Source organism: Scyliorhinus torazame, chromosome 7, assembly GCF_047496885.1.
Source record: "Scyliorhinus torazame isolate Kashiwa2021f chromosome 7, sScyTor2.1, whole genome shotgun sequence".
Lineage (NCBI taxonomy): Eukaryota > Metazoa > Chordata > Chondrichthyes > Carcharhiniformes > Scyliorhinidae > Scyliorhinus > Scyliorhinus torazame.
The window spans coordinates 205573444-205586045 of NC_092713.1; the positions used below are offsets into that span (position 1 = coordinate 205573444).

The window sequence follows — 12602 nt, forward strand, 5'->3', positions numbered from 1 at the left end:
GGTCCTCCCGAGGTTCTTATTTGTATTTCAATGTCTCCCTATACTAATCACGAAGACCTTTTTTAATAAAATAGACAGGAGCATAACGAGCTTTGTGTGGGCAGGGAAAGTTCCGAGAGTAAGGAGGGGGTTCCTTCAGCGTAGTAGGGACAGAGGAGGATTGGCACTACCGAACTTGGGCGATTACTATTGGGCCGCCAATGTGGCAATGATACGTAAATGGATGATGGAGGGCGAGGGAGCGGCGTGGAAAAGACTGGAGAGAAAGTCCTGTAAAGGGACGAGTTTAGAGGCGCTGGTGACGGCGCCGCTACCGTTCTCACCTAAAAAGTTTACCACGAACCCGGTGGTGGCGGCAACATTGAATATCTGGGGACAGTGGAGGCGACAGAGAGGGGTGTGGGGAGCCCTGGTGGGGTCCCCTATCAGGGACAACCATAGGTTCGCCCCAGGAAGAATGGATGGAGGACTTCAGAGCTGGCACCAGTTGGGAATTAGGAGGGTGGGAGATTTATTTATAGATGGGACTTTTGCGAGCTTGGGAGCATTGGAGGAAAAGTATAAGTTGCCCCGGGGAAATTTCTTGAGATATATGCAGGTGAGGGCGTTTACTAGACAACAGGTGAGGGAATTTCCGTTGCTCCCGACACAGGGGATTCAGGACAGAGTGCTTTCTGGGGTGTGGGTCGGAGAGGGCAAGGTGTCAGAGATATACCAAGAGATGAGGGAAGAGGGGGAGGAGTCGGTGGGCGAACTAAAAGGAATGTGGGAAGAAGAACTAGGGGAGGAGATAGAGGAGGGTATGTGGGCTGATACCCTAAGCAGGGTAAATTCCTCTTCCTCATGCGCCAGGCTTAGCCTGATTCAATTTAAGGTGCTACATAGAGCACACATAACGGGAGCAAGTTTGAGCAGGTTCTTTGGAGTGGAGGACAAATGTGGGAGGTGTGGCGGGAGCCCGGCAAACCACGCACATATGTTTTGGGCGTGCCCGGCACTGTAAGGGTATTGAAAGGGAATGACGGGAGTGATTTTGCAGGTGGTGAAGGCCCGGGTCAAACCAGGCTGGGCGTTAGCTCTATTTGGATTTGCGGATGAGCCGGGAGTGCAGGAGGCGAAAGAGGCCGACACTGTGGCCTTTGCGTCCCTAGTAGCCCGGCGCAGGATCCTACTCATGTGGAAGGAGGCGAAACCCCCCCTGGACTGGAGGCCTGGGTAAATGATATGGCGGGGTTCATTAAATTGGATCAGATAAAGTTTGCCCTGAGAGGGTCGGCTCAAGGGTTCACCAGGCGGTGGCAGCCATTTCTCGACTACCTAGGGGAACGTTAGAGGGAAGACAGATGACCAGCAGCAGCAACCCAGGGGGGAGGGAGGGGGGTTTAGTTTAGTTCATGTCAAAAGATAATGGGGTTTTGTTATTTGTGTATTGTTAAAAATTTCTTTATTGTTACGCTTGCTTTGTAAGAGGGGAAAAATTGTTGTCTGGAAAAAAATTTCAATAAAATATATTTTTTTTAAAAAGATGCAAGTAACTTTAGACCACGTTAAAAATCCCAAGTTAATGCAGCACGGTGGTGCAATGGTTAGCACTGCTGCCTCACAGTGCCAAGGAACCTGGGTTTGATCGCAGCCCTGGGTCACTGTCCGTGTGGAGTTTGCACATTATCCCCGTATCTACGTGGGTCTCATCCCCAGAACCCAAAAAGATGCGCAGGGTAGGTGAATTGGCCACGCTAAATTGCCCCTTATTTGGAAAATAACCATTGGGCACTCTAAATTTATATTTTTTAAAATTCTAAGTTTGCTCAGATTCATTACGAACCAACTCTTTAGCAAACTTGTTGCAACACACCCACTCAGCTGCAGATTCATTATGGCCCTGTTCTTGTTTATTCATCCTTGTTTAAATCTGTTAACTGTCTCCCACTCCTTGCACTTCTGAAATTTTCTCAAGTGTGACAAACGCCATGAACTTCAAATTCATCTAACACTGGCATTTCCCCGCCCCTAACACCACCCACCCTTTGTTACCTTCAGGCTCCTGGAGCCAACACTGGAATTACCTCCCTAACCACCTCTCTTTCTTCAAGATCCTCTTTAAAACTCTCAGATTTATAACCGCTCCTAATATTTCAATGAGATTACCCCGTCCATTGTTCTAAACTCAATGGGTATAGATACAACCCACTCAATCTTCTATCTTAAAATAATCTCTTCAAACTGTGAATCAGTTTAGTGAACCTTCTCTGAACAGTTTCCAATCATAAGTAAGCAGACCAAAATGGTAAAGCAAGACTGTTTTATCCTCTACCTGCTTGCAATAAAAGTCAACATGCTATTTGTCTTCCAAATGACTTTCTGTACCTGCATAACATTGTTATTTTGAGATCCCTCTGAACCACACTGCATTCTGTAGTCTCTTTCCAGTTAAGATATTTTGATTTTCTGCTCATCTTACCAAAGTGGATAACCTCACACTTTATACTCTGCCATTTTTTTGCTAATTTACTCAATCTATCTATATCCCTTTGAAGGCTCTTTGTATCCTCCTCTCACCTATTTTTATATTGTGAGTAAATATACTTGGTTCCTCCATCCAAGTCATTAATATCGATCGTAAATAGTTGAGCAGTGATCCCTGCAGCACTCCACTAATTGCAGTTTATTAACCTGAAAATTACACATTTATTCTGATTCTGTTCGCTGATAGTTAGCCAATCCGCTATCCAAGCTAATATATTACCCCCAACACCATGAGCTCTTGTGCACTTTACACCGCATCTTATTGAATGCTGTTTGGAAAACCAAATACACTTCATCTACTGATTCCCCCCTTGACTACTTGAAATTCCTCAAAAAACTAATAGATTTGTCAAATTCTATCTTTCATAAAGCATGTTGACGTGCTTGTTGTTTTTTTCTAAAATGTCCTTCAACTACTACTTTTAATAATGGATTCTGGTATTTTCCAATGTCCTGGGTTTTTTCTCTCACTCCCTTCTCAAATAGTGGTTTTACATTTGCGACTTTCCAATCCACTGATATCTCTCCATAACCTGGAGAATATTGGAAGATTACTACCAAGAGCCAGTGAGCTTGATTAGTGAAATTGTTGGAAAAGATTCTCTGAGATAGGATCTATGCACATTTGGAAGTTAATGGTCTTATTAGCAACAGACAGCATGGTTTGTATGAGGGAGGTCATGTCTCACTAATTTAATGTAATTTTTTGAAGATGTGACAAAAATGATTGACGAGGGCAGGGCTGTGGATGTTGTCTACATGGACTTTAGTAAAGCATTTGATAAGGTCCCTCATGGCAGGCTGGTGCAAAAGATTAAATAACATAGGGTCAGGGGTGAACTAGCTGGATGGATTCAGAGTTGGCTTGACCATAGGAGGTCTGTTCCAGAAAGACATATATCGACAAATTCAAAGATGCCAAACAATGCTAGGAATGCGAGCATTAGCAGGTGATTAAATCTTTACAGATCCAGAGATGGGGTAACCCCAGGTTAAAGAGGTGTGAATTGTACCAAGCCAGGACAGTTGGTAGGATTTCGCAGGCCAGATGGTGGGGGATGAATGTAATGTGACATGTGATCAAGACCTTGGATCCAGATCTTTAGAGCACCCTACGTGCTCTCATCCCACGTACTCCCCGCATTGGAGATCTCTACTGCCTCCCAAAAATACATAAGGCCAACACACCAGGCCGCCCTATCGTTTCAGGCAATGGGACCCTGTGTGAGAACCTCTCTGGCTACATCGAGGGCATCTTGAAACCCATCGTACAAGGTACACCCAGATTCTGTCGCGACACGACGGACTTCCTACAGAAACTCAGCACCCATGGATCAGTTGAACCAGGAACATTCCTCGTCACAATGGACGTCTCGGCACTCTACACCAGCACCCCCCATGACGACGGCATTGCTGCAACAGCCTCAGTACTCAACACCGACAACTGCCAATCTCCAGACGCAATTCTGCAACTCATCCGCTTCATTCTGGATCACAACGTCTTCACCTTCGACAACAAGTTCTTCTTCCAGACGCACGGAACAGCCATGGGGACCAAATTCGCACCCCAATACGCCAACATCTTCATGCACAAGTTTGAACAGGACCTACTCACCGCACAGGACCTTCAACCGACCTTATACACCAGATACATCGATGACATTTTTTTCCTTTGGACCCACGGCGAAGAATCACTGAAACGACTACACGATGACATTAATAAGTTCCATCCAACCATCAGACTCACCATGGACTACTCTCCAAAATCAGTTGCATTCTTGGACACACTCGTCTCCATCAAGGACGGTCACCTCAGCACTTTGCTTTACCGCAAACCCACGGATAACCTCATGATGCTCCACTTCTCCAGCTTCCACCCTAAACACATTAAAGAAGCCATCATCTATGGACAAGCGCTCCGTATACACAGGATCTGCTCAGACGAGCGTAACAGACATCTACAGACGTTGAAAGATGCCCTTGTACGAACGGGATATGGCACTCGACTCATCGATCGACAGTTCCAACGCGCCACAGCAAAAAACCGGACCGACTTCCTCAAAAGACAAACATGGGACACAACCGACAGAATACCCTTCGTCGTCCAGTACTTCCCCGGAGCGGAGAAACTACGTCATCTTCTTCACAGCCTTCAACACGTCATTGATGACGATGAACATCTTGCCAAGGTCATCCCCACAACTTGCCTTCAAACAACCGCGCAACCTCAAACGAACCATTGTTTGCAGCAGACTACCCAGTCTTCAGAATAGTGACCACGACACCACACAACCCTGTCATGGCAATCTCTGCAAGACGTGCCAGATCATCGACATGGATACCACTATTACACGTGAGAACACCACCCACCAGGTACGCGGTACATACCCGTGTGACTCGGCCAACGTTGTCTACCTCATACGCTGCAGGAAAGGATGTCCCGAAGCGTGATACATTGGCGAGACCATGCAGACGCTGCGACAACGAATGAACGGACATCGCGCAACCATCACCAGGCAGGAATGTTCCCTTCCAGTCGGGGAACACTTCAGCAGTCAAGGGCATTCAGCCTCTGATCTCCGGGTAAGCGTTCTCCAAGGCGGCCTTCAGGACCCGCGACAACGCAGAATCGCCGAGCAGAAACTTATAGCCAAGTTCCGCACACGAGTGCGGCCTCAACCGGGACCTGGGATTCATGTCACATTACATTCATCCCCCACCATCTGGCCTGCGAAATCCTACCAACTGTCCTGGCTTGATACAATTCACACCTCTTTAACCTGGGGTTACCCCATCTCTGGATCTGTAAAGATTTAATCACCTGCTAATGCTTGCATTCCTAGCATTGTTTGGCATCTTTGAATTTGTCTATACATGTGTTTCTGGAACAGACCTCTTCATTCACCTGAGGAAGGAGCAGCGCTCCGAAAGCTAGTGACATCGAAACAAACCTGTTGGACTTTAACCTGGTGTTGTAAGACTTCGTACTGTGCTCACCCCAGTCCAACGCCGGCATCTCCACATCATGACCATAGGAGACAGAGGGTAGCAGTGGAAGGGTGTTTTTCCGAACGGAGGTGTGTAACTGATCCGCAGGGATCAGTACTGGGAACTCTGCTCCTTGTAATATATATATAAATAACTTGGAAGAAAACTTTGGTCTGATAAGCAAGTTTGCAGATGATACTAAGATTGCAGGAGTTGCGGATAGTGATGAAGATTGTCAGAGAATACAACGGGATATAGATAGGCTACAAAATTGGGCAGAGAAATGGCAGGTGGAACTGAAAAGGGACAAATGCGAGGTGATGCATTTTGGTAGATCCAATTCAGGCAGGAGCTATAAAATAAATGGCAGAACCATCAGGAGCATAGAGACACAGAGAAAATGCTGGAAAATCTCAGCAGGTCTGGCAGTATCTGTAGGGTGAGAAAAGAGCTAACATTTCGACACAGAGAGATTTGGACCTGCAGGTCCACAGATCCTCAAAAGTGGCTGCACAGATGGAAATGGTGGTGAAGAAAGCATATGGCATACTTGCCTTCATAAGATGGGGTATGGAGTATAAAAGCTCAAAAATTATGTTAGTTATATAAAACATTGGTTAGGCCACATTTGGAATACTGTGTCGAATTCTGGTCACTGCATTACCAGGAGGACTTGGAGAGGGTACAGAGAAGGTTTACCAGGATGTTGCCTGGTATGGAGGGTATTGGTTATGAGGAGAGTTTGAATAAACTGGGATTGTTCTCCCTAGAGAGACGGAGGCTGAGGGGCGACCCAATAGAAGTTTATAAAATTAGGGGTATAGATAGGGTGATCGGTTGGAGGCTTTTTCCCAGGGTGGAATTTAAAATTACAAGGGGGCACAAGTTCAAGGTGATGGGGTGACAGGTTCAGTTGAGATGTGCGGGGAAAGTTTTTACAGAGGGTGGCGGTGGCCTGGAATGCTCTGCCAAATGAGGTGGTTGAGGCAGATACGTTAGTGACCTTTAAGATTTATCTGGATAGGCACATGAACAGATGGGGTATAGAAGGATACAGGTAGGACTCGTGATCGGAGCAGGCTTGGAGGGCCGAAGGGCCTGTTCCCGTGCTGTATTGTTCTTTGTTCAATGCGCCCACTATTGCTGTATCCACTTTTTCTAAATGCCAAGGATGCAAGATATGTCAAGGGACCTTATGTACCTTTAGTCCCAACAGTTTGCCTAGTATATTTTCTCTAGTAATAATAACATTTAAGTTCCTTCCCCCACTTTCTGTTCTTGGAATACTTTTTTAAAAATATATATTTATTAAAGTTTTTTAACACAATTTTTCTCCCTTACAAACAATACACCCCCCCCCTCCCCCCGTAACAAAATAACAAGAAATTGCACAGAGCCAGATATATACATGGCAAAGTGATATGTCTACATAGCTTTGTACACTGGCCCTCTCCCGTACGTGCCAGTTTCCCCAACGCTTCATGTTATCTCTTGCTCATCCACCCTCCCAGGCAGTCCCCCATCTCCCCCACCCCAGGTTGCTGCTGACCGACCTTCCTCTAACACTCCGCGAGATAGGAACGGTTGCCACCGCCTGTAGAACCGCTGCGCAGACCCTCTCAAGGCAAACTTAATCCTCTCCAGCCTTATGAACCCAGCCATATTGTTTATCCAGGCCTCCACGCTGGGGGGCTTTGCCTCCTTCCACATTAGCAAGAACCTTCGCCGGGCTACTAGGGACGCAAAGGCCAGAATGCCAGCCTCTTTCGCTTCCTGCACTCCGTTTGTCCACTACTCCAAATATTGCTAGCCCCCAGCTTGGCTTGACCCGGACTGTCACCAACTGAGATATTGCTCCCTCCACTCCTCTCCAAAACACCTCCAGTGCCGGGCATGACCAAAACATATGGGCATGGTTCGCCAGGCTCCCTGAGCACCTTCCACATCTGTCCTCTACCCCAAAGATTATTGGAATATCTTTGGCTGTTAAGACAGATACAAAATGTTTCAAGTCTTCCGTTTGTTTGCCAGTTCGTTGTTTACCATTAATTCCACATCTCATCCTAAGCGGCCAATGTTACTTTTAGCTATGCTCTTCCTTCTTACATACTTGTCAAAGCTCATACTGCGTGCTTTTATTTCTTACTAGTATCCTCTCAATTAGTATTTCCCGTCATTTTATGAGTCACCCTTAGCTGGTTTCTGAAAATTTGGAATCTTCTGACCTTCACAGTAATCTTCACAACAATGTATGCAGCTTTTTTAAAATTTCATAATATCCTTAACTTCCTTTGTTATCTATAGATAATTCATCCTTCTCATAGTCTTCCTTTCTAAATGGAATATATCTTTGTTGAAAATTACAAAATAATCTATTTTCCCAGTCCCCTTTAGTCATCTTCATATCTTTGTAGTTGTCTGTATTCCTGCTACTAAGTCGTATGTTTTTCATTCAGTTATGGAATATGGATGTCACTGGTCAGGCCAGGATTTATTGCCCATCCCTGTATCTTTATTACACCATTTTCATGTCTATGTTGCTCGCCATCAAACTGAATGTGAAATTCAATGTCATGATCACTCTATCGCGTCATTTACAGAGATCATAATCTTTTCTTGGTTAGTTTCAAATAAACTGTCCTGAATACACGCTTATGAACTCATCCTCACAGCTACCTTGACCAATTTTATTTGCCCAATCTATATGAAACCTCCTTTATTTTTTTCTTTATACATGCTCTACTAGTGCATTTAGCATTAGCCGATAGATTACTCCAAGTGACATATTTCCCTTGCTATCTCTTATTACCACAAATTAATTCAACTTTTGATCTTCCAAACCAAGATAATTTCTCATCTGTACTGATCTCATTCTATATTAACAAAGCTACCTCAGCGAAAGTAGGGTGTTCTTTCCAAGGTGCAGACTCGATGGGCCAAATTTCCTCCTTCGGCACAGTGAATTCTATGAATCTATCTCCTTGCAAAGGCCGTTGACAGAATTCAACTGTGTCTAATTTTGGTCTCCGCATACAATGTTTGAAAGGTTAAGAAACGGCTTGAAATATACATGCTGTCTGATCTGCTGAATGTTTCCAACATTTTTTTGTTTTTATTTCAGATTTCCAGCATCTGTAGCATTTTGAGGAATCTCTCATGGTTACAATTGAAAGACCTTCAGTGCAGTATTGAGAGAACGCTGCAAGATTAAATCCAAACACCCGGGTAAACATAAGAGCCTACAGGGGGCATTGAGAAATTGCCCCTTGAGCAGATGGGGCTACAAATTATACAACAGTAGAGGCTCAGGTTTGTTGTTCTCCACAATTTAATTTTTGCTCCTCGCGGTACATCTCTTGCTCTTGGAAGGGGGATCCTAATCCCCTCATCTCCCGAGATTTGTTATTCGCCACCTGGATTTATTTGTTACACCTCATGGGATTTACATTTGCTCCCCGTGGCCTACGCTTGATTTCCTGTGGTTTATTTACAGCTCCATGAGATTTGTTACCCTATAAAATGTACGCGTCAATCCCGCTGATTAAATTTACAGCTCGCTGAGTTTTTTTGAAATTGCTCAAGATTAATTCACAGCTTCTTTGGTGCTACCTGAAATGGATTTGTTATGGGGTAGGTTTGTGGACCCAGGCAAGGGTTTTATTTTTGTTCTGGAGGTATATTCGAAGATCCCTAAGGAGGTTATTTTATGTTCTGATATATTAGTTGCTCCCTGAAGCATTTTTCCCCTCTCTAATTTTTTTTTTGTTTGATCCCGAAGGTGAAGTCATTGCTCTTGGCGCTGTTATTCTCCGCCCCGCGGCAGGCCTATTACTGCTCCCTCTTATTCAGTATTTTCTCTGCGTGTCTACTGCAGCCTTTCCCTTTGATACAAAATGGCGGCGGCTGACAAACTGCCGCTCAAAGTCGACCGGCCTCCCTGTTAATCAGCAGCAGCCTCTGTGGAAACTCTCAACATACACCTCCCTCGTCCGCCTGTCAGGTACTTTCCACTCGGTATATTCTCAGGAAAGGATTTTTAATCCGTATCCGTCCCTCTCTTTCCCTCCCTCCCCATCATATCCCCCTCACGCCTCCCTCTTACCTCCAACAGCCGCTCGAGCGAGTGGAGGCAGGCCAGACAAATCCCCACAATGCACAGCGCGCTCGGGGCTCCCGCCCTGCCAGGACCTCCCACAATCCAGCGCGTTTGCCAGGACTCCCATAATGCACTGCGGGGCATCCCCTTCCCACCCCTACCACCGGGCGGGCGTCCCTCCACGCGCATGTGCAGTGGGTGGTGTTTCCTGCCACAATCCCACACCAGTTCCAGGCGAGGTGTCAAGCACGTGAAGTAACCTGAAAGATTCCCAGACCTAAATATACAGAAACAGTTCAAGGAATGGTGCTCAACTTAATTCTGTTTCATAGGAGGGGAGTGTTATTTTATATTGCAAGCATGCGGATGACCTTACAAGAGGACGGATTGTGCAGGTATTAGGGAAAACCGCACATCTGGAGCAATGGGCGACTTGGCAATAATCAGAGAGGCTGGAGTGAGAGCAATGCAAGTGGCAATGTGTGGGAGAAGATTCTGCAATGTGTCCAGGTCTGCTTTCTGGAACAGCATGGTTTTGGCCCATGGTCTAGAGGGTTTCAGCTATGAAGAGCGGCTGGTTAGGCTGGAGTTGTTCTCCTTAGAGCAGAGAAGGCTGAGGGGGGATTTGATTGAGTTGTACAAAATTATGACGGTAGATAGGAAGAAACTTTTACCCTTAGTTGAGGGATCAATAACCAGGGGGCATAGATTTAAGGTTAGCAGCAGGGGATTTAGAGGAGAGTTGTGGAAAAACCTTTTCACCCAGAGGGTGGTGGAAATTTGGAACTCGCTGTCTGAAAAGGTGGTAGAGGCAGAAACCCTCACAGCATTTAAGAGGCATCTAGGAGCTGTCGGAGGTTATGGCAGGGGGGGTTGATTCTTCTGGTGTCTTTGTTTTGGGCTGGGAGAGTGGGCCTTTGTTGGGGGAGGGGCAGTAGCTGACATCAAAAGATTCTTTTTGGAGCAGGTGGTTGGAGGGGATGGTGGTGGCCATCTTGAGTTGACCCGGGTCGTGGGCGAGACAGGTGCCTGGGGGAGTCCACTGAAAATTGGGTATGGCTGATTGGGGGGGGTGGGGAGGGGGGTTGTGGAGCTCCCCCGAACAGATTGGTCATATGGAATGTTAGGGGCCTGAATGGACTGATCAAGAGGTTCCGTATTTTCGCTCATTTAAAGAGCTTGAAGGAAGATGTGATTTTTTTTTTAGAAAATATTTTATTGAAGCATTTATAATTTTCACAGTTTAACACATTAACATCTCTTAAACAACCGCGCAGCCCGACACACGTACAAAAAAGGGGGAAAAACAACCTACAGATCAACACTCCCTACTCCCCCTACACTATTCCCTAGCTGCCCGTAAACTATATTCTCCGGCCCGTTGTAACAATGCCATGCCTCCTGTTTTCCTCCCCTGCCCCCCCCCCCTTCCCCCCCGCCCCCCACACACACACACACACACACACTTTGTCCCTCCCCCCTTACTGCTGATGTTCAATTTTCCTTGAAGTAGTCTATGAACGGCTGCCATCTCAGGTGAACCCTTGAATTGATTCTCTCAAAGCAAATTTCATTTTCTCCAGACAGAAACCCTGTCATATCGCTGACCCACACTCCTGACTTCAGGGGCTCCGAGTCCCTCCATCCCAGCAAAATCCGCCTCCGGGCCACCAGGGAGGAGAAGGCCAGAACATCGGCCTCCCTCCCCACCTTGGCCCCCGGATCTTCCGATACCACAAATATTGCCAATTCTGAACTCAAGAGTTACCCATCTTTCCAGGACCTCTGACATAACGTCCGCAAATCCCTGCCAGAATCCCCTCAATTTTGGACATGCCCAAAACATATGTACATGGTTTGCTGGGCTACCCCCACACCGCCCACATCTGTCCTCTACCTCCTCAAAGAACCTGCTCATCCGGCTACCGTCATGTGAACCCTGTGGACCACCTTTAACTGGATCAAGCTAAGTCTGGCACACGACAAGGATGAATTGACTCTCTTCAGGGCTTTTTCCCACAGCTCAAATTCTATCTCCCCACCCAGCTCCTCTTCCCACTTCCTCTTCACATCTCTGATAGGAGCCCCTTCCCACTCCATCAACACTTTGTACATCTCCGAGACGCTCCCCTCTCCAACCTCCGTTTGTGACCTTGTCTTGTAACCACCTCAGGGGGAGGCGAGGAAAGCCAAAACCTGCCATGGACAAAATCCCGTACCTGGAGGTACCGAAACCTGTTCCCACCTGGCAACTCAAACTCCTCCTCTAATGCCTCCAAGGTAGGGAAACCCTCCTGAATGAATAGGTCCCCAAATCTCACGATCCCTGCCCGCCGACATCTCTTATAGACCCCATCCAGCCCCCCCACGGGGCAAACCGGTGATTGTTACAAATCAGTGACCACACTGATGCCCCCTTCAATCTCATGTGTTGCCTCTATTGCCCCCACACCCTAAGGGCTGCCACCACCATAGGGCTCATAGAGTACCGAGCCGGCGAAAACGGCAGTGGCGCCACCAGTAAGGCCTCCAAACTTGTATCCTTACAGGATGCCGCTTCCATTCGCTCCCACACCGATCCCTCCCCCACTACCTGACCATCGATATGTTGGCCGCCCAGTAATAGTTAATAAAGCTCGGGAGGGCCAAGCTGCCCTCTCCGGGACCCTGTTCCAGGAGTGCCTTCTTTACTCTTGAAGTTTACCCTCCCACACAAAATCCGATATTGCCGCGTTCATTTTCCTGAAAAAAGCCTTTGGGATAAAAATCGGAAGACATTGAAAAAAGAAGAGCAGTGTCGGAAGGACTGTCATCTTTACCGTCTGGACCCTCCCCTCCAGTGTCAGCGGGAGCATGTCCCATCTGCGAAAATCCCTTTTCATTTGATCTACCGCTTTGCCCAGATTTAACTTAAGAAGCAGCCCCCAATCTTTAGTCACTTGAATCCCCAGATATCTAAAACTCCTCTCAACCACTCTGAACGGCAACTCCC

The 12602-nt window shown here is 46.7% G+C and overlaps 1 protein-coding gene across 1 annotated transcript in view; it reads right to left on the reverse strand.

The window, feature by feature from the left end:
• Positions 1-9707, reverse strand: part of LOC140426800 (matrin-3-like) — a 169514-nt gene extending 159807 nt beyond the window's left edge. Inside the window, exon 1 of the mRNA XM_072511987.1 lies at positions 9617-9707. The gene's annotated coding sequence lies outside the window, so the exon portion shown is untranslated. The remainder of the gene's footprint in view (positions 1-9616) is intronic.
• Positions 9708-12602: the final 2895 nt, after the last annotated feature.